We start from the raw sequence: 26,480 nt of genomic DNA on the forward strand, positions 1-26,480 counted from the left end.
ACTAAACTTGATGATTAATTTCAACTATGTCCAGTTATCATAAGCATTTTGGGACTATAGATTGCTTCATTTTACATGAACTGCCTCCTGTAGCAGATGTTGATGGATACCTGTTCATTACATTGGTGCGTATGTACTTACCCAGTTCTACATTGGTATATACACCTGCACAGCCTTACATTGGTATGTATGCCTACACAGCTTTACATTGGTATATACGCCTGCACAGCTCTACATTGGTATATACGCCTGCACAGCCATACATTGGTATGTATGCCTTCACAGCTCTACATTGGTATATATAGCCATAAGTTTTTGCTCTGATTTGTGCCAACCAGGCACAGTAGATATTGTCACTTTACTCTGTGGATGTAGTGGTCAGGAAATGGTCCTCTGACCATAGAGTATCAGTAGAAAAACCCTAGACAGCCCTTTCCACTGTCTTCCCAAATCCCTGCCACTCTTTGGGCACAGGAGTGATCTTAGGCCTCTTTGGTGGTCTACTCAGAGGAAAGCTGGTGTCTTCATCGCAGTGTGCACTGTTGCAGGCAATATTCAGCCCAGTTCCTCTGGCTCAGAATGTGTGGCTGCCAGACCAAGCTAATCAATGCTCTGCCAACACCTGTCTTACCATAAAGAAGACTGGTTGCGGACTGCTCCTGTTTTTATTTAAACTGTACACTTTTCCATTCATTGCCAGGCAGGAAAAAAATTACCATAGCAAATGGAGAGACCTAGGGTAATAGTTTCAGTGTGCTGACAATTGGGGTACTGAAAATGCAATGTGCGGCTTGGCTGGCCCTCAGAATTCTCCTTTATGAAAACGAAAATGTCAGTAGACTTCTTTGATCCTTTCAAGCTTTAGCCTCCTACAAGCTTAAGTGCTTAATGTTGGATTTGAGATCACCGAAGATTTTATGGGACTCCACCTAGTGAGTTCATCCCATATTGCAGCTCTATAGGGTTTTCTTAAGCCTTTTGTGAGGTGCCCTGGATAGTTTTGGCTTTTCCATCAGACACTACACCTGTAATCAAGAGAATAGAGAAGGACAGAGAGAATACTGAGGGAAAAGGGACAAAGACAAATATTTGCTTGAGTTTGACATTTATTAAGAGCCTCAAGTTTAGACTTTGGTATCTTGAATTGAGGGAATATAGGATATATATTGAGTCTGAGACTGTGTGTCTTAACCATTAACTAGTTAAATATAAATACTTAGAATATACTAGAATTTGTACAATCATGTGTCAGTATTTCTTCCTTTAAAGTAATCAACACTGGAGCCTTAAACTATGGTGTTAGTCAACAATGCGCTTTCTTCTACAAGACTGCGCAGAGAGTACATTTAAGGTCTATCCAGCAGAGTGTTCATTGCTGAGGCAGATTCCTTGAGAGAAAAATTCTTAGGAAAGATAAGAAAAGCATGCAAAAATAACTATATTAAACAATGATCATGTTTCTAGTACATGTGTTCTTTGAGATTGTGCTGAGCATTCAGGATAAAAGATTCCTGAACCATGATTCTTGAGACCCTTAAGAGACTGATAATTCATCAGAAAAAAAGATGTTTATGAATATCCCCAATGTTCTATGTAAATATATGATCAATGAAAGCTTTTATACAACTACAGTGATTATACAATAGATATGTTTGTGGGCAGAGTTAAGGAATCCTACATGCAACAGAAGATACAGAAGAATAAAATAGAAAGAATCCACTACAGAATGGGCACTTAAAGGATAATTTAGAATTTTTTTTTAATGGGATGGGAAATTGAAAAGCATAAAAAGGCACAAGTTAAGTGGAAATTGATTCAAATAGTCCTCATGTCAATACATAAGTTTCTAGAGACATAGTAAAGTATAATTACTTTTTTCGTATTCTAGTTTTTTTCATTCTGTTGAACAAAGCCTCAGCTACCGTATGCATTTATTTTGTGAAAGGACCAAAATTAACAGAGCTATGTCTACAATGGATGTTTGAAGTGACACTGAGGTGGTTGTAAAGAATGTGGGCATTTTAGGCTGCAGACCTCGGTTACAGTCCTGCCTCTGCTTCCTCGATGAGCAATCACGAGCAGCAGCTTCTCAGCTCTTCTTGGTTCATTTGCTTCTCTGTGAAGGTAAGAAAATAATAATTAATAATAATAATAATACTCATAACATAGGATTATCATGAAGATTAAATATTAGCCACAAATAATATCAGGAATAAAAGCAAAGATATTCTCATTAAATTAAAATGATAACTGTATTGAAACTAATGAAAAATGGTATTCTTAAGTAATAAAATGTTGATAAAATAGCCAAATTACTTTCAATTGCAGTTTTCTTAAAATATGCACAAAAAATGTTAAACTAATTGTATTATTCTATATCTAGTAAACAAATGTGTTTGAAAATAATACAAATACAAATTTTCTTCTCACAAAGAAAATACTAGACACAGATGATATTGGTGGTGGTTATTCTAAAAATTAAAGAAAAAAATGATACCAACCTCTATTAAACTCTTTCAGAGAATATTTTGTAAAAAATATACTTCCAATTCTACCAGGCTAAAATAATTTTGATGATAAAACTTGATATGGACATTATAGGAAAGAAATATTATAGCTCAAAATTTATCAGAAACATAGATACAAATATATTGCATAATACTGGTTGACTGCTGAATCAAGTGAGATTAAGATTTTATTTCCATTACTTTGTCACTCAGAAATAAACACAGCTCACTATATTAAAATCATATGGTGATCTCATAGGTGCAGAACATGTGCAATTGGAGTGATAGGTCAGTGGTGCAACACTTGTGTACCATGTGAAAGACCCTGGGATCAATCTGCAGCACTGGAAGAAAAAGAGAAAGAAAAGAAAAAGAAAAAATGAAGAACAATAGTACTTCACAACACTCAATACTCACTCACATTATAAATCTTTAGCATATTGGAAATACCGTAGAGGTGAATTTCTTTAGTCTGTTAAAGAATGTCCATAAAACCCTCATTGTACAACTCATGACCCCTGGTGAAGTCTGTGAGATTTACATCACTAGATCAAAGCTGAAAGAGGGTGCCCACTCTCACTTCTTTGATTTAGCATTTTACTGCAAATACTTGCTAGGGAACAATGGCCCAAGCATCAGAAAGGAAGAAGTAACCCATTATTTGTCATGGACAGCATAATTATGAATGTGGAAAACCTAAATCTCTGGACAGGCGGAAAAAATCAAGTGAACTTATTGAATTCAGCATGAAAAGAATTTGCAAATAGTAATTACCAAAAATTATAACTCTGCATTAATGAGTGATACACAGGGCACAATAAAACATTATTGAGAGATCTGAAACATGTTCAGTCAGAACCTATAACAAAAGCATGATTTTCAAAGATATTCATAAAATGTTAGTACTAATTTGTGCAAACTTCAATAAGAATGAGAAAACTTATTAACCACACATCATAGGATAGCTGCCAGAAAATTTATATGAAAACTTTTATTCACTTCAAGGCTTTGATTGTGTTGGGCAGAAAATGTTGTGGTATGTCTTGTGAATGTCTTGACATCAAAGGAACTAAAGAACATGATGTTAGTAATGAACTTTTTCAAACTACAGATGAGCTAGGTCAGGAAAATGAGAGGGTTGGTGAAATAAATACATTTACGTAAAACGAACACGGGAATTCAAGGACAAGCAGTAGGTCATCTGACTTGGTTTTGCATCTGTAACCACCAGTAAAAATGACTTCTGTCTTTTGATCCAACACCACTCTATATGTACCTGCCACATTTTGTATATCAGAAGTTACTATAATCAGTCCTCTGCTTACCTGAATTAGGAGGTGAAAGTAAGGCTGTGAGGTAAAAACCACCAAGACAATGTTACTCAAAAGCAAGGTTAAATTTTCTGTGCCCATTGATAGATTTGTGAATGTATTGAGCACCTACTATTCCCTTAGTAATAAAGTCAACAAGCAAAGCAAAACAAAAAAACAAAACTGTGACTTGGAAATTTTACTCCAAAACTCTGAAATTGGTTTATCCTTGCAGTATGGTGCAAGGATATCTGATAAGCCTTAATTAATTTAACAGATAGCAATCCTTGCTATAACTCCTAAAAGTACTATAAGTGAACTACTAGTACGTGAATTAAATCTTCTTGATTGGGTGACATTCAGACAGTCAGTGGCCCCGCAATGCAGGGATCCTTCTCTGCCTTTGAATGGTGAGAGATTAGCCTGACCAGATATGGTTTCCCCTTCATTTTTTAATAAACTATGCAATTACATTTCAAATAGGATGAATATGAAAAATCATAACTAGTGGTTTTATTTTACATAAATAAATATGACCAAGTCAAAAAACATTTCAAATAAAAATAAAAGGAATGATATAAGTTCTGTCATAAATGTTAAAGCAATGCATCAAAATTATGCATTAGTACTGTGCAAACAAGAAAAAATGAAGTTTGAACCAAACATTCCCTCTTCCTCACGTTTTACTTCTCTGTTTATCTTCACTGCTTTGTTCAGCACCATCAGCCTCTATAAAGACATTTTTCACACATGAGTGTCAATCCCTTTTTGTGGTGATTTGTGCATGTTTTCTATATCAATATATTTTTCATCTCTAAAATATATAGGTATTAAAGGCAGTTATTGTTTAAAATTTATTTTTATAAGTCCAAGGGAGAATAGTACCTTCTAATCTAGCAGGTACCAACAAACGTTTGATTACTGATAAATAAAGAATATCAGTGAGATTATTTTGAGAAAAATGGAATAAAGACTAGAAAGTTTTTTAAAAAGCAGTCATAAGTTTTCTATAGAAAAGCATAATTGTTCTTTCTTGCTGCTCGGAAAAAGAGAGACGACTGGAAATGCAAAGTCATTTGAAAGGTAGCCATGACAACAAGAGTGGGAAAAGAGGAAGGGAAAAGATTTCTAACTTGCTATTATTTTTTAGGAAAAGAGGAAGGTAAATTTTTATTTAAGAATAAAATTTAAAACAACATTCACCTGTGGCTCCACATTGTGAATTGTCTGCGACAAATATTCAATCAACTTTCATTTCCATGACACTAGATATTCCAGATAAAAAATAAATTTATTAGTTATTAGGAAATGCAAACTCCTTTTAAAACTTAGACCTGGAAAACACAATTTTATTCTGAGCATTTTCTTCTTCAATTTCTTCTCTTGCAATTTAACATGAAGTTGTGCCCAGGCCCACTTTAAACCTCCTTTTGAAAATGTTTATTCACGTTTAAGGGCTTGATTCATTTATCACAAAGGTAGGCAGCTGGTGCTCTAGCAGTCACTGTTCACCTAAGTTCAGTTCTGTATTTGAACGGGTCATCAATAGTGCCGCTTGAATGCCCACTATAACCAGAATCAGATCACCTAAAAGTTAAGTAGGAAGTTGCTGCTAGACATCATTATCCACATCCAGCTCTGTAATCTGATCTAAGAAAATCTACAGTTTAATTTTATAATCTTCTATCCACTCCACATACCATATTTCACCCTGGAAGAGTTAACTGTCTCCTGTGATTTGTGTACTGTACAAGTTGCTTCTTTCACTTAGGTTCTCAAAGAAAGAGAAAAGAAAGACAGAAAGGGAGGGATTAAGGGAGGGACGAAAAATTATTCACTTAAATACAAAAAGGATTTTTCAACTCAAAATGTTTCATGTGTAGAAGGGGTGCCCCTTGAAATGATAATGTTAAGTGAAATTAATTACACACACATACACACACACAACTCAAACTTAAATATTGAATATATTTTATATGAGAAACCTAAAATATAAATAAAAAGCAAAATAGAGGATAGATAGCAGGAAATGGAGATAAACCCTTCTCAAATGGGAAAGAATCAAGACATGGAAGGAAGGAGGAAGGAGAGGAGGGGAAGAGGGTGAGAAAGGAATTCAGATGTGTTCATCTCAACACTACGCGCACTGGCTCCCACAGAGAATAGAATCACCAAAGAATGGAGACACTGCTACATGTCCTAATAAAGAATGAAAGAAGTTTCATGTGTCCTAGATGCCACATGATAGAGGAAAAATTCAAATTGAGGTCATTATGATTTCAAGGTTTAAACTCTTTTCTCTGTTACTGCCACCAATCTCTACACATATGTTTTTAAAATATAATTAAGACCATTAATTAGAGTCCATCTAATTGAGTCTGAGTTCTAAATACTACACTGCTATGTGTATAACCTGAAGTAAATTTACTTTACTTATGCTACCTGCACAGTCTTATTTATAAAATGAGACTAATTAAAATACATACATCATGCCGTGCATGGTAGCGCATGCCTGTAATCTCAGCACTTGGGAGGCTGAGGCGGGAGGATCATTGTGAGTTCGAGACCAGCCTAAGCTACAAAGTGAGCTCAAGGCCAGCCTGAACTACATAGCAAGACACTGTCTCAAAAAGACAAAAAAAAAAAAAATACATACATCACTAGATTATAAGTATTAAATGAAATAAGAAGGAACCCTGTATAGTAGTAACTGATACATGGTAAGTTCTCAATATACCTTATTTTTCTTGGGGATAATCTAATAGTATACCTTATCAACCATTTATTTAAAATTCTCCTGTATCCCTTTCCATCTTTTCAGGCTTACTGCAATGGTATAATAAAGGAATCCATTATGCTGAATGGCTAATTTTCTCTCCTAATAGTCATGTATGAACTCACATCTACACCTGTTTTGTGCTATGCTTTTCTCCATGAATACCGAGAGCCCTTCCTAATCCTCACCATGGTCTGGGAAGCTTATATTTATAATTGCATGGAAAAGTTATTGGAATTCTACTGAGTTGATTCCAATCTACCATTTCCAGGGCAACCCACGGTGAGAATAAAGACACTAAGGCATATTTATAGCTGTGGGGAGCCAAGAGGTCCTAAGTCCAGCCATGATGATGGCTAACTGGAACGGAGCCTTGACCCAGGGCCAAACCTGGGTTTTATTAATTCATGAAGCAGGGAGTGGTTTGAGGATGAGTGACTGTGAGAATGGCAGGAAGTACATGAGTGCCGTGAGCTTGGCTAGTTAGGAGGCCTGAAATCACTCCTGCAATATGCAGAGAGAAGGATATGCAGAAAGAGTTATCTGCATGACACAACTGAAGTAGTATCTAATGTTTTGGATTTGATACGTCAGCTCTGATGTGTAATCTTTGATGTCCTGAGAAGTCATAACCTCTATCTTGAGGCTTGATCCCAAGTGACAGCATGGAACATGGCTCTCTATCCCTCCCGGCCCACACATGTTTTGTTTGGGAGCTATGGGGGCAGGGAGACACTGCCCTTTCCCCTTGCTTCAAAGACTGCACATCAGCACCTTGGCTGGACCAATAAGCATTGCTTAAAGCCAATTGAAGGGATAAGGAAAAGTGCTAACCAACTCTGCACATATCAATACATGGAAATAGGGCCAGGTTTAGCCAAAATGGAGATAATTATTCTTGTTTCAAGAAGAGTCCTCTGGATGGTCCTCTAAACATGAATATCCCCCGTGTTTTCCTCTGCTTAATCTGATCCTAGATCAAGGCAAACTTGTGTCAAACTAGGTCAAGCTCAAGTTTGCCTTCACCAAATTTTTCTGTGATTAGTCAAACCAAAGTTTGCAATTTCTTCTCCACCCTTTGAAAATAGGAGTTATATTTTAGGTTTGGACTGTGTTTAAATTCTTGGGAAGCCTTAATTATCCCTGTGGAGATTGGATATACACTATTCTTTTTTCCAAAATATGGCCTTAGGACATATTCCTGTCCTTTTCCCTCCTAAGTGGCAGGTTTCTGTAATTCCCTTCTGGCTATCTGGAGGCACTTTGGATACTTTGTCCTCCAAGGAAATGATTATCTACCTGGTGTTACTGCTCACTGCTTTAAAGCAGTCAGTTGTCATGATACATATAACTGCTAATAATCCCATAATTCTGGGAAACAGAGTTAGGCTGTGTACTCAACAAAGTAATTAACTCCAGCTTCTGTGGAGGGCAAACTAAAATCACATTGTATTAAAACAATTCAGACTTATCTTTTGCTTATGTTACAATCTGCATAGGATTAGATGATTTGCTGGGGGTTCACAGGTAGTGCTGACTTTCAAGCAGTGATTTCAGGATATTGATTTCCCATCATGCAGCTCCATAAACATTATTCTTTCACTTTTAACAATAAGGTAAAGAGAAAAATTAGATAGGCAACCTCTGACGTGGTTTATAGTTAGGCCTATGAAATACATCTCCATCCACATTTCTTTGTTCAGATCCCAGCCACTAATCCAACAGAAAAGGATTTCAGGAGTTACTATTCTTGTATTTTCTGGAGATATAAAGGAGATTGATTGCATCCAGCTTTTCTTTGAAAGGGTACCAAAAGAAAGAACAATTTCTGCCTATAATGGCATTCATTCAGATAACTACTGCTACCCGATTTTTCCCTGCTGCAACTGAAAATTAGATCAACTAGACAATATATCACTTTACTTCCAAAAAATTCTCAGTATAATAAATAAAATATTCATTCTGAAAGAAAAAATTATGAAATTCATTTGAAACTAAAGCTTGCCTTGTCTCCAGTGTGTACCCACATTATTCTGGGAAGCTAGTTGTGCGATAGGGAAGTATGGTGAGCCTCTTTCATTAGCTGCTCCTCTTGACTCTCCAGGAAACACGCAGAGACAGCGCGGACAGCTTGAATTCTGAAATGCCGTGCTTGAATTTTATGGTTGTGATCTGGAGCTAGTGCTTTTTGGGTATGGGGATGTCAAAGGTTATTCCCCCACAGGCACATTTGGATATTTCCCATTAGCAAACATCTGATATCCCCACCCTTGAAGAAATGGTTGTCCACTCATAGCCTCTTTTCCTTTCTTTGCAAATCTGATAAATCTATTGATAGGCCAACTCTTGGGCACTGTCTTAAAAACAAGCTCCCTACTATATGGGGCCTTTGACAAATGGCATATTTTGTCATCAGTAAAAACTCAGATCGCAACATAGACCACCTTTTTACTCTGGCACTAGGATATTGTGTTAATATTTTAAATTTGAATTTCTTAAGTATTAGTTCTCAAACACTAAAAGACAGATGTTGACTCATCTAAGTGGTCTTTTTAAACCTCCTCTGTAGGTTTAAGCAGAGAAAGCATATCTTTCCCCTTGTTTAAAAGTAAGTGGTAGAGAAAAATTTTGTACCATCCTCAAAGGCTTACCTTTCAAAAATTGTCTCATCTTTCAGCCTCCTTTATGGAGATGACTTTTTAGTTAGACTTGCATAAAAATCTGCATAGGAAGTATTCTGTGTGGAATTTTTGGGGAGTGGGTATTTGCACATAATGTTTTGTTTCAGGTACAACTTTGCCTTCATTAGTACTGAGCATATTATCAGTTTAATAGGTTTTTAGCTAAGTTTAGTTAAAATTTCCAAGAAATGACATGCGTTGAAAAATTAGAATAAATCTTCACTGTCATGGCTCACTCGTTTGCACACTGACTGGAAATGAAAAAGGATGAGCTACAGCTGGGGCAGTGAGAATTCCTGGGCACTACTCCAGTGTGCTTGTGAGATTGTCCCAAGTGCAGAAGACCACTGGTCTCATGCACCTCTGCAATATGATTGTTGAGAGCATATTTGAAGGACATGAATGTCACATCTGCTGCATATCTTTCACAGCATGGCCATCATACCTACAGATGCTGGATACTCTGCCCGTAACGTGAAAATGTTTTGGCCACTTAACAACACACAAGAATTCTACCATACTGTCAGTCTGAGAAAAACTTTGATGCATGAGAAAGGTAAACATCTTGGTACTTACTTAAAACTGATTTTTTAAAAAGTGGACATGACATAGTAACATCCAACAAAGCAAACTCTAGAATATGAAATATTACCAAGGATAGAGTCATTACATAATAATAAAGAGAACAATTAAAGAAAAACACATAGAGACCCTTAATCTTGGCATTTAGATTGAGTGTTTGGTAGGTCATTGGCTCTTCAGTATGAAAAAACTATAAAATTCAACTGTGACCTTCAGAGCTTCCCACATAGCTCCTCCACCTCATACCCTATAGGACCCCCAAATCTGGTGAATAGCTCAAGGAGAGATCATGGTTTACTGCTAATCACCTACCCCTGATCTCACATTACATTCTAACTACTTGAGATTGAGGAAGCTCAAATTTTCTCTTATAGACTCTTCTGCATAATTTCTAGATTCTTTGCCAGCCCAGAATGTAGGTACTATTTCCTTAGGACTCTTGAGTTTCCTCAAGTTTCCAATTTGTTTTATACCAGCCCCACATGATTGCCAAAATTTTCCTGATTTCTCTTCTCCCCAACAGAAGATCTAGACCTGAGCCAAGTCTAACTCTTATCTTGGTCTCGGAATGGGCAAATGCCCTCAGTGGGAAGGACTTGAGATCAACAGTTCCCTTTCCAAAGGTACTCTTTTCTCTAAAATTTTAATCTAATTCTTTGTAGTTGTCACAGCCTTCTGATGCTTTTAATTTAGGATTTATACAATTTGTCTAACTTTTCCTAGGCTTGATTTTAATCCTAGTGAGAACATGCATTACCAGCCTTACTGCATCTGAAAGTTGAAAGCCTTAGCTCTATTAATTTTTAAAACTTAAACTACATCTGTTAAACCTACCTCACTGATTTTATGAAACAATTTTTCAATTTGGAAATTTCTTGTATTTAGAGATATAATAGTTAAATAAATTTTATCAAAATATATTAATTTTAAAAGAATCAGTATGAAATTAAAATAATTTCTTTAAAGTTAGGTCTCCTTATTTATAAACATGATTAAATATTAGCAGTATTATGAAAATAATGTAATGTGTGTGAAAAGGATTTGGATAATGTAAAAAGATATAAAAATGAAAGTAAGTTTTTAAGAAATTAGAACAAAGAACTAAAGGAACAATTTGGAAAGCAGTATGACTTCCCTTTATAGTAATTATTTTTGTAAGAACTACAGAGATAGGGTGTCCAAAGCATAGTTACACAAACTATATAGTCAGTTCTAAAAAGAAAAAAAAAAGGTGAAATTTTCAAGTATACAATTTTAGTGTTATTTTCATGTAAATTCTCAATAAATTTTCATAAAGACTTTCAAAGATCTTTTCTGCATTAGAAGAATAAGGCAACTTTTTAAAAAGTAAAAGCAAAACAAAGAAAAAGAAAACAAACTTTGATCAGCTGCAGGTGGTGGTGTGTACTTGCAATCCCAGCTACTTGGGAGGCTGAGGATGGAGGATTTCTTGAGCCCAGGAATTCAGGTCCAAGACGGAAAATACAGCAAGATCCAATCTCTTAAGAAAACAATGCAATTTAGGCTGCAAAGGGTTATGAATCTTACATGACACACATGCAAGTATAAGACTGAAGGGCAATCATCAAACCTGTGAAATTAAGTGCAAAACCAAGGCTCTTCAAATCAAATCAAAGATTTTTTTTCATCAAAGTCTTCCTGGGAAGAAAAATAGAGTTAGAAAATTCAGATAGTCTCTTGTAAGGGAATTGCATGATCAACAAAGGTAATTTGTCTGGAGGTGGAAAGAATCACTTTAGGAGACTCCTTGTGGAGTAATCTTTTCTCTTAACTGCTCACTCACTATATATTTGACTTAAAATGGCACTGGAATGTTAGGAAGCCAGGAGGGAAGCAGAGTGTTAGAGAAAGGCAGTTTTCCCAACATCTAGAGACTGTTTAGAGATGATGTTAAAGAGGTAGGGCAGTTTGCCGATAACAGAGTATATATGAGTTCTTGAGAACTTAGTGCAAGTGTTTCAAAAGTTGAGGCCTCCAGAGAGAAAAGGAAGTTGAGCCCTTGGTGAGAAATGAGAGCAGATTATGGTCTAAGCAGTGAGAGTCCAAGAGACAGCAGAATGGCTTAATAGCTCAAGTTTGGGAAGTGACTATTACAGACTGCAGGAAGGAAGGGATAGCATGCCTTCTCAAAGACCTCCTGGCATATGGCCCCAATGAGGCTGCGAATGTTGGGTAGAGGGAGCCGAGAAGAGGAGTTGAGAACTGGAAATAAGCAAAAGCAAGCTGGGGTTGCCTTTAAGGAAGCCATCCATGTTTGGTGATACAGTGATCACAGAAGAGTGGGGAGACAGCCCCAGCGAGAGAGTAAGGAGCACCTGCTGGGTCATCCGTGAAGCCTGAATGAGCAACGCCCAAATTCTTCAGCCAGAAACTCTTGATTAGCTCTTAAGAGTCCTTAAATTTAGCAAAAGTGTTGCAAAATTTCCAACTTCATAGTTCCGGTTATTTAAGCTAAAGAAATATCAATGACTGTCATATGATTAATGTAGTACTTCCTAGTTAGTACTTTTTAGTAAGGTCTGCTTTTTCTTTAATAGATATTGTTATGGTTTATGTCTGTGTGTCCCCCCAATGCCTCATGCGGACATGGGGCAGGCTATTAGAGTTGAATGATTGTGGGTGTGAGAGCTACACCCGCCCTGGGGTGGATAGTTTGCATATGCAAGGGAGAGGAGGAAGCTGCTTGGGAGATTCCTCCCCCACTTCCGCCCTGGTGTGTGTGTGTGTGTGCTGGCGGCTTGGCTGTGCTGCCGCCCTGAGATGCAGCCCTCTGCCACGTGCCACTCTGCCTTATAATCATGCCTAGTACGGACTGAAACCTCCACAAACTGTAAGCGAAATAAACCTTTCCTTCCTTAATTTTGGTTGTCAGATATTTTGTCCCAGCAGCGAGAAAAAAGTAACCAAGACAGATGTCTAGTAAAATATATTTATCTCACTTTTAATGCACCTAATTGGAAATTTTGCTGAGTATTTTCAAGTGCATTATGTGAAGGATTCAATTATTAGTGAGTTTAACTGTGTTTGCTAATAAGGTGTTTGATGATCCATAGTTTTGCATTGGTTTCAATGAACCTATTTTACCAGCCCCATTTTATTGCAAGGTATGGGAATAAATATGATAAAGCACTAATCAGGAAGGTAATCAGATGTATTGTAAAAATATATCATTAACTTAATTTTAACTTCATACCCATATAAGGACATTTTATATGATAATGTTTCCTTCTTTGGTTTTAGAAAGAAACTCAGTCTGATTAAATAAGCTTAAATACATTCAACTGGAAAAATTTAAATACGATATTTAGTCCTAGTCAAACATAATATTTTTCTTTCATAGGTATTTAATTCTGTCACAAAATACAGAATATATACTTAGATTTTTAAAAATCTAGCCTGTGTTGTCCTAAAGCATATCTGTCCCTTCTGCCTAGAAAAATCTCCCCACCTAGTCCACTTCAGAAAGCTTTCTCGGTATTTATGACTGAATATAATCACCTCCTCTGTAAAGTTTTCCCTGTCTCTCCTACTTTTATTGTCACCTCTTTAAAGTTTATCATTCTAGCTTTTGAACAGTTTCTACACACTCTATATAAAATAAATTATGTACATATACCATTACTGTATATATAATTGTATTTGTGTATAAACATACATATAATAAACTTATGTGTGCATGCTTTATTTTACTAAATTGTTTGCAATTTTCCTTACGTATATTTCTCTGAATGATTATTAATAGGAATTTTTTTTTCTGCACATTCACAGTGTTCTGTCTGTCCTCAGTATATGCTCAATAAATATTGTTGGATTGAAATATTTGTGACATATGGACTAATTTGCCACTTCCTTAATTGTGACCATTTCAAAATGTATTCACTTAAATTAATACATTGTTAAATAAATTGAAGGGGAAGATAGAGATAATCAGTTAAGAAAACTTCCTTAAGACAGAGTCTAGGGAAGAAGAAAAATATATGCTGCATACATCTGAAGTATGTCCATTCACATGATTAAAAAAATAATTCAGAATTTCTGGGTAGTTCATTTTGGTCCCCTTAACGCTCTTCAGTCTCTGTCTCCTGGATGACATTTATTGAGGTAATTTTCTCATAGAAGTGTTGAGCAAACTCTTCTATAATACATTCAATTAAGAAAAAGTTTGCTGTGAGATTATCAGATTTCAAACTTGAATAAAGTATAGATTTCCCTTAACATGAAGATTTTTAAGTATTGCTCATGTTGGCATAACTTATTTTTATCATAATACTATCGAAGTATGTATAAGAGTAGGTATAAACTCATTAGATTTTTGTTCTGTTTTGTTTTTCGTGTTTATCTCCTTGATAGTACTGGGAACTGAATGCAAGGCCTTAACTCTAAGCTACATCCACAGCCCTTTTTTAAAATTTTATTTTGAGATAAAGTATCAGTGAGTCACTAAATTTTCAAGCTTGGCTCCAATTTTCAATCCTCCTATCTCTGCTTCCCTGAGTGCTGAGTTCATAGGTGTGCACCACCATGCTTGGCTTTTGTTAGTTTATTTTGGACTTAAAAAGACTAAAATATAAAAACACATACAGACACGCACACATACATGCACACACGCACACACAAGATACAAACATCTAAGGCTGATTTAATTAAAATTAAAACATTGAACGTGATATTATTATCTGAAATTTAAATGCCAGTATTAAGACTAATAATATATATTATACCTGAAATCCAAAGATGCATTTCATTGTTTTTTTTTTGTATGTATACAGGATTTTGTTCTTTTGATCTGCTCAGATAACTCATTACCTATATTCTATTATCATTATTATTTTAATTTCATTTTAATAGATACATTTTCAAATTACCAAAACCTGATATTAGTGAGCCTATTAAATTAATGGCACATAACAGGATACAATACTGGGAAATTGAAAGGTCCATTTAAAAAAATTCCTTCACTTTATGTTTCCTACTCTGCATACCAGTTCATTAACTTGTACGAGTTGGTAGGAAGAAACAGATGACCTGCTGCATATATTTGCCTGCAGCCTGAACTGACCATTCTGTCCCAAGCCAGTGTGAGTTCACCACTTCATGTCGTGCTGCTGTAGCTTTTAGATATCACACACAAGTAGCAGGAAAGTGATTATAACCCCAAAGCAAACCAGGGCACAGAATACTGTGGCAGAATTGATTGTTAATTTGGTTCTGCAAATGACTGGTTTAGTCTTGTGTTTCCATTTAGTAGAACTTTACTGCTACATGTTGGGAGTATCTAGGAAACCTGCTGGGGTAAGCACTTCAATCAAGACATCTTCTAATTAGCAATCATGGTTGTATGAAGCATACTGTACGCTCAAGGAGTCACTTTATTACTTTTTCTGAGGAAAAAAAAATGTAGTTGCATTTGCCACCAAAGTATATCCACTCACAGTATAGAGAATTTTGAAGACTTTCTCATTATATGTGATTTTCCTGTGTTGGCCAGAAGTCCCTGTGTCCATTTGTTCCTAGGAAATATTCCTGATGCATATAGTCATTCAATTTTTGCTCTTCTCTATATAGTACTCTTGATTTATTATCTATTTATAAACATATGAAAGAATTTTATGAAATGCAATTGTGTAGGACTTCAGATAACCGGAAGATTCTTTTTTGTTTAAGATATCCAAAATGACATTAAAATATAATGAAGCAATGAAAGCCATACCAACAATCACAGCCTCAGTTTTATTGTAGTCATTTTCTGGTTCCCTCCATTCCTAGCTCCCATTCAGTTCCCTTCCCTTTTCTTTCTAAAGTCTATCCCCTTGACCACAGGATGAGAGCCTAGTTAGGAATGTGTGGCAATTCACTGCAAATTAAAGGAAGTTGCTCCTCTCTCCAGGTGAGTGTAGCCCAGCACCACATCATGTGGTCTAGTGAGCAGGGCATGTGCTTGTTTTGAGCCTCTGCTGCTCCCCCAGGATTAGCTGCCCTGTCTGTGGTGGCCTTGGCTGTGATTCATTCAGACACTGCTACATGGACCAATTTAAAATAATAAAATAGGAGGAGACATTAATGAAGGCTTTCTGAAATAAAAAAATTATGTTTTTTCTATAAAAGTTACTAAAAAACACATTTTTTTATTAGACTTGTGTATGATAGCAGTCTTAGCTACCGTGGATTAACATCATAGAATGAGATTTCATGGCTTCTGGTAGCCATAATAGGAAGATATTAGCATATAAGAAACAAACATGACTTAAACACAACATGGATTTATTTCTAGCTCACATAAAAATCTGGTATTTTTTTTCCATGCTTTCAGGAATATAGGACCTTCACATTTTTAAGTCAGCATTATGGTGGTATAATTGACATGACATAAACTACATATATTTGAATTATAAAATCAAATTATCTTGAGATGTCTGAAAATGAGGAATATTGCATGATTAAAATTTATTTCACTTTCTATAAGAACTTTTTCATCTTTTAATTTCTACAGGATAACTCTTTATCTGAGAGCTATTTAATAATTTCCCTTATCTCTCATGATGACAACTAGAATTAGCTTTAAGGAGTAGTTTCTTTTTCTGTGGTTGCACAAATTTCATAGGTCTTTTCTGTCCATGACATTTTGGAACATCCAGAATTTTCAATGTTGAAGATAATTAAGGTGTTTTTGGTATAGGTTTATGGCTTCTTTAGCAACTCAACATCTTTAATACATAGTATTTCTATTTCCTTTTTGGGAGTTTCATCTGCTCGTAAATACACTGAAATTCTGTTTTTAAAAATTAGTTATAATTGGTATAGAAAAATCTATATATACTATAAATACATAAATATATTAAGTAGCTATTACCTTAAAATGGGCTGTTGGAAGTATAGGATATTTTAAATAAGTTTCATTGTAACACAAAGATACTTAAACAAGACATATAAAAGAAAGAGAAAGGGAACAAACACACCAATAAAATAAATCATCAAATCAAAAAGAAGACTAAGGGAAGAAGAAAAGAACAAAAGAACTACAAAGAAAACAGAAAACAACTAATGGAATGGCACTAGTAAATCTTTCCCTTTCAATAATTACTTTAAATGTAAATAAATTAAAGTACTCAATCAAAAAATACAGTGATAGAATGGATAAAGCAAAATTAACTGCATACTGTCTATAAGAGACTCATTTCAGACTTAAGAACTCGTGTAGCCTGACAATGAAAGGGCTGAAAACTATGTGTCATGTGAATAATAACCAAGGAGAATGGAGGTTCTATGGTTATATCAGCTAATATAGACTTAAAATTTTAAAAGTCATAAAATACAAATAAGGGCATTACATAATGATAAAAGGGTCAATTCAACAGGAAGATATAACAATTATATATGCACCCAACATCAGAGTACTTAAATATATATGGCAAAATTAAACACATATAAAAGGTTAAATATATAGCAACATGATATTGAAAAATTTAAATACCTCACCTTTAACAATAGATGGAATATTCAGACAGAAAACCAATAAGGAAAAAAGCTTCAACAACACTACATGTCAAATGAATTTGACAGATATATACAGAATACTCCACCCAAGAATAGAACAATACACATTTTTTCCAAAGGCACATAGAATATTCTCCAGGATAATGTATTTTTCTCAGACATAAATATGAAGCCTGATTTATTTTTATTTTAGATTTATTTTCTACCTATCATTCTCACTTTAAAAGATAATTGCCCAGAAACAGTACAAAATTGCCATGGAAGGACACACACTATTAGACCATTGTTGTCCAAAGTCTTTAAAAGTCTTTTAGTATTTGAGTTCTACAATTAGTCATGTTTTCAATCGTTTGAGATCCCAAACTCTGCAATCTATTATCTTTTATTTCTGATTGAAAACTAAACTGATGTCTTTCTTAAAATAACTTGTTGACAAAGCAACAGATAGTAGCAACACATACTTACATTCTGGATTTTTTCGGCCTTTTCTACTAGTGCTACAAGTTCATAGTTTACTTTCCAAATTGCTGTAGCAGTCATGCGTCTTTTTCTATTACATAACATGGGTCACTAGAATTTCAGCATATTTTCTCTATAAATAAAGCAAGTGCAACTAAAAATATAACCAACCTTATAATACTTAGGATGCTCTTAAGAGATTACTCCACTTTTGGTACCTACATTTTAATGTAAGGGCTCAAACAGTATAACAATTTATTTCACTCTCACACAAAGTCTGGAATAGGTGTTCTTCATCTGCAGATAACCTTCTTTCAGCTGACATGAATGCAGGCTTATCACCTTATACATATGACTTCTAATGTTGTGATGCTCTTTCTCTATTAGGTGGTGCAAGAAGAAAGCCTGGAGGATCAATCATACTTGGCTGGACATTGACCTAGACAGAATTTTGCCCACTGTCCCTTAGCTAGAACTCAGCCTCATAGCCAAAATTAAGTAAAAAAAAAAAAAAAGTTAAGAATACATATACTACAGTTCTGTCCAAATGAAAATTTTGATAAATAGCTAACTAGTTTTTACACTCAAGCCAGTGCTGTAGGGGATATAGTACAAGACTGAAAAAACCATCCTTCTTTGCGCTACGTGTTCAAATTTTACTGTATTGTTATATTGACAGCTACCTAATATTCCTTTTATTGAAGAAAGCCATTTTAGGTGGCTTTCTGCTACTTGCTATACTTAAAATTGCAATTAATACATTTGCCCAATTAATTTTCCATTGACATCAACTAACAAACCAAATACAATTGGCTGCCTTTCTGTTATCTATGTACACTATGAATATTTAATACTTGGGTTGCCAATAAAGTATCTGGTATACCAGAACTGTATCTTGGGAAATTCAGTTAAGTCTAAGGGGTAAGACTTCAAAATGAATGAGATGGGAGTTTGATGCATGCTAACTCCAAGTCTGTAGAAGCCCTTGGAATTCATATTATCTGAGAGTAAATCTTGTAGTAGGAATGTGGTCTATAATAATCCTCTAAAGCCTCACAATCTATGGCCACACTTTTGAAATTTCCTCAAGCAGAAGAAAATCCACAGATTTGTTGACTCTTGTGTTGTGCTAGTGTCTTTGTCTTCCAATTTAAAGAGCATCTGAACCCAGACCACATTCCTTGGTGAGACCCCTTATCTCACTTTGCTAGGCCAAGTAGAGCTGACTTTGGTTTTCACCTTTTCAGGTCTGCATCCTTTTGTTTCCTTTAAAAGAACAAAAGCTCGTTTTTCTTCTGACATGAGAATCATTCATTCATCCATTCAGGTAACAAATGCTGTTGAATGTCCACTGTGTGTCAGACCCTGCAGTGAGCTAGGAAAAATGCCAGACTTCCATAAACCAAGCAGTAGAAAGTTCATCGCAATTTCAATTCCTAGAATCAGTTGTGTGATGTGGAAAAACACAGGCTTTAAAGTCAAACATCATTGACATTAAATCCAAACTCAATTACTTACACACTGTATTAATTATGATGTTAAGTCATACAGTACTTTATCAATTTCAATTTCATCTGCAAAATGGAGACAATATTTACATTTCAGTGAAGTGATAGAGCACTGGTAAAAAGTGCCTGGCACAAGGTGGGAGTGCAGTGACTGCACCTTGCCTTTTTTCCTCCTCTCTCTCTTTGCTTTCTTCTGTCTTCTCTTTTAACATTCTTTCCTTTTCTCTGTTTTTATTCCTTCTTTTTCAGTGCCCTAATTCTCTTTTTCAGATAATGAATGGGTAAATTCCCATCTCTCGAGATTACATTTAAGTCTCAATAAATACAGTATTCCTTAGCACAAATGCTCCAGATTCTATGTCCTTTAAATATTTTAAGAATAGAAGTTAAATATTATTTATGAGACTCATACTTTGTTCCCTTCCTAGACTGCTAAGTGAAAAGCTTCTTCTTTTGTAGGTACAATTGATAAAGAGCAGTTAGCCATCCAAAACAATAATTATAAAGAGCTAAAAACCACAAAATGGCAGGGGAAATATTTTAAATGGTTGGCAGAAGAGTATTTGGGTTTAGTAGTCTTTAAAATTGTTTATCTAATTGACCATTCCTGATTTTTAAGGTTATTATTTGGATTTATGTCGTTTGAATAAGTAAACTTAACAGGCAAAAAATGAGTTCATTTAATGGATTTGCTGTATTTTTAAACTTGAAATATAGTATTTATTTTGGTGCTTTAGAAAGTATTTCACCAAATATGGTATTAAAATATGCGGCATCTTATACAAAGTGTTTTTTGATAGAATTTATTTATTAATATCAGCAGAAATCAAATTTTTAATTAAAAATAGCTGAGTCTCTATATTAAGATGTGTGAAATACTTTGGTGCACTCAAATAAAAAGTACCAAGTATAATTAGATGGAGACAATTTGCGTATGCTCAAAATTATGTTTGAAGACCACATTGATTTTTTTTGTGTGTGTGAAATTCACACTTTAGAGGAACTCCAAAAATATATGAGAGATAGTTTGTATAGCTGAAGAAGTTTATTTTTATAACTTTTATTTTGGAAAAAGCAGATGTTTCATTATCTTTAGAGAAAGGAAATGATATTTTCTTAAAATGCTATTTCCTGTGAAATATTACTTCAGACATAATGTGTTAAAAAAGATCTCATAAAGACTCTAGTAATATTATATTTAGAAAAGCTCTATTGGATTGAAAAACCATAACTTACTGAGCTTTATCTTAAGTACACATTTAAAACACAAGGGACAATGCATGGAAAACTAATTTCATAATATTTGAAGCCACGGAAACCCTAAATGTGCAAATAAATGAAACAAGGAAACAAGTTACATATATAGCCTTGTTTTCACTTTATTTACATATATGCCTATATTCATATACATTATAAGTAAGCACATAAATAATAAAATAAGAGGCAATAAACTTTGGCAGTGATTCTCTTAGATGATGAAATTTGACTGACTTATTTTTCTCTACTTTCTATATTTGTCAAACTTCTTGAAAATGCATTTGTATTATAATAAAACACATAGAATGGAGTCTTCTAATTCGTCTAATAGAGGTGAGTGAAAATTCACCACTTAAAAAATATATATGTATATATATATATAGGCAAAAGCATGTGACTTACTAGTACCTCTCCAAAAACAAGTTACTTTCTTTTTAGTGATTATATTTCACTTCTTCCTAAAATGGATAATAGCACAGTATATTTGCATTAAAGATTGATGAGGAGGTCAAAAAAATCTATGCTAGCTGGAGGTGGTGGTGCACACCTGTAATCCCAGCACTTGGGAGGCTGAGGCAGGAGGATCATTGCGATTTCAAGGCCAGTCTGGGCTACAAAGTGAGCTCAAGGTCAGCCTGAACTGCATACCGAGACCCTGTCTCCAAAAGACAAAAAACAAAACAAAGCAAAACAAAACAAAACAAAAAATCTATTCTAGTAAACAATATTGTATCATTTTAATTGCATACTTTTTATATATATGAACTTAGTACTCAGAGCCCTAAAAATTAGTACTAGTTATATTGCCATTTTATCAGAGAAGAGACTGGGGCACAGAAAGCTATCTTGTCTGTGGTCATACAACTCCTAGCAGGCAGCACCAGATGAGCCCAGGCACTTCACATTCAGGGCCTGTCCTCTTATGCAGCAGAACATCATACCTACACTTGCTAGATGTCTACTGTGTGCTTTGTACTTTGGAGCATACATCGCTACATAAGGGCAAAGATGATGACCTCAGACCTAGATTGTCTAGGTTTAAATTTTGATTCAATTAAATTCACCTGGTATATTGTAGAACGTGGTGAATGTGATTAAGAGCAATGTTCTTTATTCTCAAAAATTTATAAAAAAGATTTTAAATAATCTCAGGACTAAAAAGTGATAGGTGTGTGAGGTGATATGACAGTTAACTCAATTTAGTCATTACCCAATGCATACATATTTCAAAACACTGTGTTGTACATGATAAATATATATGATTTTTTATTTGTTAATTAAAATAATAAATAATAAATTCCAATTCAAGTATTTAGATGTGATGTGTCTTTGGAAAGCAATTCAGCCTCTCACCTTGAATTTCTATATAAATCACTAGCAATAATAGTACTGCATTGTGTTAAAGAATGACATTGAACTACATATTGGACACAAACATGAAAAAATTGTGCCTTGACACAGTGAGCAACATCTCCAGGGATTATACAGTGAGTGGATAAAGCCACAACTGAAACTCAGCACTGTGTGACACAGAGAAACATGTACGAGTTACAGAACTTCCACAGGGCCTGGAAGATCACATGTAGTCGACAATGGTCAGTGATGCAGTCTTTAAGATGATGGAGTTCTTTTAGGTTTAGTAAGGACAATGGGGCTCTTTTAGTCTCCTAGTACAAGTCTTAACATTCAGTAGAGTAGAGTGTTTACCCTTTTATACTTTATACAATGAGTGTTAGAGTAGAGTGTTTACCCTTTTATACTTTAATAGAGCCATTATTGTTTTGTGGCAGAGTTCTCTGAATCTTAAAGCATGGTGTAAGGAATAATGGTGAGAAACAATAATTTACTTTTGTATAGAGATCATAACCTACTTCTATATACAAATCCTTTCAATTTCCTAAACAATTATTCAGTCATTTATCTGACTTAATTTTTATAAGACCAATGTACTGTATTCACCATATTTTACTTCCTAAGACTGAGGCTTTTGCTCATTACATCTTTTGGCTAGAGTCAAGTGAAGAATCTGAGGTCAAGAGGGGTTCAATAACTGCCCAAGGTCACCTGTAGCTGAGTTGTGGAGCTTGTACTAAACCCACTGGCTTGTCTTTATCAGTAGAATTTGATATGTTGCAAAACAAAGTGAAGAATTGGCCTTGCAGTAGTGTTTTTCTGGGACCTGCTATAAGTATTTTTTTTTTTCTTTCAAGCTAGGTGGCTATCACTTCCTTTGCTGAGATCCATAATTACGGCTTTCAGAAATGCTTACAAGCCCAATGTTCCACACCTTGTTTTCCCTAGTTCTGCTAGCATTTCTGCATACTAACTGCCAGGTAGCACTAGCTAATTAACAAACAGCAGACTGTGCACGGTACATAACTTGTACCTTTCCAAGCCCCTTCTTACTACCAGTGACTTGTGACCTCACTGTGAACCCAGTGGCAATAAAGCTACCACTGTGATTAGGGTTAGAGTAGATGTAATCTTCTTAGTCTTAGTTGAAACTGTGAAAATCTCTTTCATCTTCAATTATTATTTATTTGGCCCATTCCTCTGAAGGGGCGGGGGTTGGCTAATCCCTTGGGCTGAGTCTCAGGAGTCTGCCCCACCAAAAAACAATGCAAGCCTTACATACCAGGAGCTGGGAGACTGGGCCATGACCCTAATGGGGGGAATGGGGATGCTTCAAGAGGTTGCTTGTCTGATGATTATTCAAAAAGGGAGCTGCTTTTTAAATGGCTTAAAAAAATTCCTAGCTTTGTAAAGTTTTTCTAAGTGGAGAATGAACTTTAAAAACTTTTACTACAACAATAACATACGGTAGAGTAAACTGAAAAACTATCGAGTGACTCAAGAATGACCAGGTTAATTAATTGATTGTGCTTTCAAGGGCTGCAGAGTCAGCAAAGTCAATGTGTGCTCCTGGGAGAGCCATAAGATTTTTTTCTAGAACAGTTGTGAATACTGGAAATTGCACTCATCAAGACCAGACACCCAGACTTGAGTTCTTTGTAGGAAAATGGATACACACTGAGACTATAACATTAAGTGAAATAAATCAGACACACAAGCTTAAGTATCACATGGCTTCTCTAATATGAAAAACACAAAATATAAATAAAGAGCAAAGAAGAGAACAGATAATAAGAAGTAGGGAGATAGATTTTTCTCATATGGGGGGGACAGAAAGAAGGGGGAAAGAGGATGGGAAGAAATGAAAAAAGTTAGAATGTGTATACCAACTTCCCATAATGAATTTAATCATTGTGTACTGTAAACACATACAAATAAAAATTTAAAAATTAAGAGGAACAATGTACCTAGATGGGATTATCTTGGATGACATTTATTTTGGTGAGTCAGTACTAAAGATGGATTCGTGAACAATTTCATCAAAAGGAGAAAGCATCACCAAAAGTACTCGACGATGGCTGTAATCAGGTGTACCAAACAAGTGTACAGTGGAGGAGGAGGCCTCCTACATTCAACTGCTGCAAACATTTGTTCTGCAGGGCCTGGAGTTTGGGGTTCCTACAGCTCTGATCCTCCTGAGTCTTCTAGGATTCAACAAGCTGGAAGTTCTGAAACCCAGTAGACACATGTGGTGGGCACCTCTGATCCTCCTATCACATGAAACGATTTTTACAACAATATGTCTTATTTGAGAATGATAGTTCTAACAGTGTAAATAAGTATCTCTCCTCCAAGGAGAACTGGCTAAGAGTTGTGGCCCAAGTATCTCTGTGGTGTCTGATTCAGGTACTAAGATGCTGGCAAAGATCTGGGAAATGAGGATCTTCCAATAGCAATACAATTTAAAAAAATTCCTGAGTTTTACAGGTCATCTGTTATATTATCCAAAAAATGCCCAAGTTATTGTTGAGGTTAAGTAAGTTAGGGTTTGCAAATCTAAGAAAATATACAATTTAAATGCTTTTAAAACACAACTAACATGTCAGAATATGGGTACCAGTATTCTTAGGAAGCTGTTATAGCATTATTATCAATGATAAGGAAAGCTTAATTGATTAAGCTGTATATTCATATTTTAGAAACCTGTTTATATTTAACAGAATTAGACAAATATATCTAGACATTTCTTGGAAACTAGTAAAAAGCTTTCTGTAAAAAATTCTGATAAGCAAGTCAGGCAAATTTTCCAGAAAATAGAAATAAAAGACAAAAATTATAAAACAATTTTTAAAAGTCTTAGTGGTATTTTGGAAATAGAATTTAGAAATTTCTGAGATGATGAAAACAGATTAAGGGCTGGGGATATAGCTCAGTGCCACAAGTGCCTGCCTGGCAAGCACAAGGTCCTGAGTTCGATTCCCAGTACCAAAACAAACAAACAAAAAAACGGGCTGGGGATTTAGCTCAGCGGCACAGCGCCTGCCTTGCAAGTGAGAGGTCATGAGTTTGATTCCCCATACCGGAAAAAACAGAACAAAACAAAACAGATTAAAAGGCAGAGAAAATTATCAATAGATAAAGCAAGACTATTTCTGAAAAATGAAAGGTATGAGAGTCTAGATGAAAGAGAATAACTTCATGGCTTAAACCAAAGTGTGTCACTGTAAATTTTCAAAATATTAAGTACAAACAAAAAAAATTGAAGTCTACATTTGCAAAATAATTACATATTAATTTTGTGTATGTTAAAAATATATATATATGTATCCATCTATTTCTCTCTCTATATATTTATATATATCCATCTATATATATGCATCTATATCTATCAGAAAATTTTATTAGGTATAAAGAAAAAAAATCACATATTAATTATGTCTATCACCCTGATTTAATGAAATATGTATAATATATATATATCCCATTTGTAAAATCTGGATAGCTGACCTATACATATGCACCAGATATATAATACGTAATTATTTTATATTTTGCCTTTTCTGAAGAATACCCTATATATATTTTTTTCTGTCTTAGTCATTTTCTTATTGCTGTAACAAAATATCCGATACCTGCAACTTAAAACAGAGCATTTCTTTTTTACTCATACTTTTACAAGTTTCAGTCCCTGTAACGCAGGCTTTACCACAGAGACAGCCTGATGACAGCCCTGGCTGGAAGAAAGCTGCACACGTCATGATGGCAGAGAGAGTAGAATGGAGCCTAGGAGGGAGATATACTCTTTCAGGCCCCGCCTACAGTGACCTGCCTCACCTGAACAGGTCCCACCTTCTAACAATAAGGTAGTTACAGTGCCCCCAAAGTCCAAACATATTCCAAAATCCCTGCCTATGAACACACAAGGCCTTTGGGGGACATTCTTTATCTAAACCATAACACTTCACCCCTGGCCCTTAAAAGGCTCATGCACACCCCTTTATGCAAAATGAAATTTAGTCCATCTCTATGAGTCACTAGAGTCTTAACAGTTCTAGAAGTGCTGAAAAGTCCAAGTCCAAAGTCTGCCCTAAGACTCAAGGCAAACTCTTGGCTGTGGGCTCCTGTTAATATTAAAAAAAAGTTAAACACTGACAACATACAATGGCACAGGGTAAAGAATCCCAATCCCACAGGGAGGGGGGATAGAAAAGAGTGGGACAAAAGCAAGGTTGAAATCCCCAGGACAAACATTAAATTCCATAGTTCTGCATCCAGGATCTGGGACAAAGATGTGGCAATGAGCTGAAAACTCCAAAGGGCTTGGACAGCCCATCTCTATGGCTTTGTCAGTTGCAGACCTCATGGGCTCTCTCCTGGGGTGGCTTTACTCACCTCTGGTGTTCTTTCTCAGTAGATGTCCCACATTTCTGGCTTCTTTGACTTCCTGTAGTCTCTACTGCCCTTTTGGCTTCACTCTAACGGCTTTGTACTCTGCCCTCTCAGGGGCACACTATGTGGGCTCCCAGGGCTTT

At 35.3% G+C, this 26,480-nt stretch overlaps 2 long non-coding RNA genes across 2 annotated transcripts in view; one reads left to right on the top strand and one right to left on the bottom strand.

Annotated features, from left to right (window-relative positions):
• The window catches only part of LOC106148034, a 33,921-nt gene extending 23,464 nt beyond the window's left edge, over positions 1-10,457 (top strand). Inside the window, exons 2-4 of the long non-coding RNA XR_001233148.1 lie at positions 1,889-2,124; positions 9,706-9,830; positions 10,380-10,457. This is a non-coding gene — a long non-coding RNA (uncharacterized LOC106148034). The remainder of the gene's footprint in view (positions 1-1,888; positions 2,125-9,705; positions 9,831-10,379) is intronic.
• Positions 1,735-26,417, bottom strand: LOC102005792. Its single transcript, XR_260153.1, has 3 exons — positions 26,341-26,417; positions 5,021-5,082; positions 1,735-2,116 (listed from the first exon to the last, which is right to left on the bottom strand). It is a non-coding gene; the product is annotated as an uncharacterized LOC102005792 (long non-coding RNA).
• Positions 26,418-26,480: the final 63 nt, after the last annotated feature.

The sequence above is a fragment of the Chinchilla lanigera genome, unplaced genomic scaffold (genome assembly GCF_000276665.1).
Source record: "Chinchilla lanigera isolate Chin_1 unplaced genomic scaffold, ChiLan1.0 scaffold00013, whole genome shotgun sequence".
NCBI lineage: Eukaryota > Metazoa > Chordata > Mammalia > Rodentia > Chinchillidae > Chinchilla > Chinchilla lanigera.